Here is a 1,370-nt window from a genome sequence, read left to right as displayed (position 1 = left end):
GTTTTTTACATACTTTTGCCAGAGGACAACACTCTCGTTGCCATGGGTTCTTTTTCAGTGCGCCAAGTGCGTGCTGCACATGGGACTACGGTTTTGTCGTCTCATCCGAAAGACTAGACGCTCAGTTTGATTTTCCAGTCAACCTTTGGAGAAAGGGCGAGAGCGGGATTCGAACCCATACCCTCTGTATTGGCAGCTGAGCGTCTTAACCATTCTGCCACCTTCCTGTCAGAACAGAACAGAGACATGGCAAATGGGTCAGGGATTGTGTGGTTTTTTGTCTTGTGCTATGCTGTGCTGTACTGTGGTGTGCTGTGCTGTACTGTGGTGTGCTGTGCTGAGCTGTGATGTGCTCTGCTGTGCTGTGCTGTACTGTGGTCTGCTGTGCTGTACTGTGCTGTTCTGTGCTGTGCAGCGCTGTGTTGTGCTGTGCTTTACTGTGGTGTGCTGTGCTGTGCTGTACTGTGCTGTGCTGTGCTGTGCTGTGCTGTGCAGCGCTGTGTTGTGCTGTGCTGCGCTGTTCGTTCTTTAGTTTAACGTTTTTTCACTGTAAGTGATATTAGACGAGGGAAGGAAAAAAATCAAGTGGGAGGAGGGGGAGGGGGGGATTACTGTGTACGCATACGAGTAAATGAAAGTGTGTGTGTGTGTGTGTGTGTGTGTGTGTGTGTGTGTGTATGTGTGTGTGTGTGTGTGTGTGTGTGTGTGTGTGTGTGAAAATTATTGATTTAAGTTTTGTTTAAAAAATAAACAAAAAATCATAACAATATAACATATTTCTAATGAAAAACTAACAGCTATAACAGCGAACCAACTGGACTATTTCACAAGGAGTTGCTGCGCTGTGCTGTGAACATAGAACAAAGAAAAGAAAAACGGATCAGGATTCGTCGATTCGTTTTCTGTAGTGATGTGTTGTGCTTTAATGTGCTTTGTTGTGCTGTGCTTTGTTGTGCTGTGTTGCTAATTGAGAAGAGAGAGGAACAGGGAAAGCAGTGATGATTTAAGGCATGGGTGGGGTGGGGGAGATGACAGACTTTCGTCTAAAATCACAAATGTGGATAGACGTTAAGCAAAAGAACGAACGAACACACCTCTCCCTCTCCCGGCCCCCCCCCCCCCCCCCGCGCGCCACACACACACACACACACACACACACACACACACACACACACACAACACCACCACGACACTATCCCCCCACGTCCCCAACATCACGTCTTATTTATTTATTTTTTTATTATTATTATTATTATTATTATTATTATTATTATTATTATTATTATTATCATTACTACTACCTTTTTTCATATCATAATTATTATTTATTTATTTATTTATTTATTTATTCACCTTTTTTTTTTTCTTTT

This window comes from Babylonia areolata, chromosome 16 (genome assembly GCF_041734735.1).
Source record: "Babylonia areolata isolate BAREFJ2019XMU chromosome 16, ASM4173473v1, whole genome shotgun sequence".
NCBI lineage: Eukaryota > Metazoa > Mollusca > Gastropoda > Neogastropoda > Buccinidae > Babylonia > Babylonia areolata.
This window is presented reverse-complemented; position numbering follows the sequence as displayed.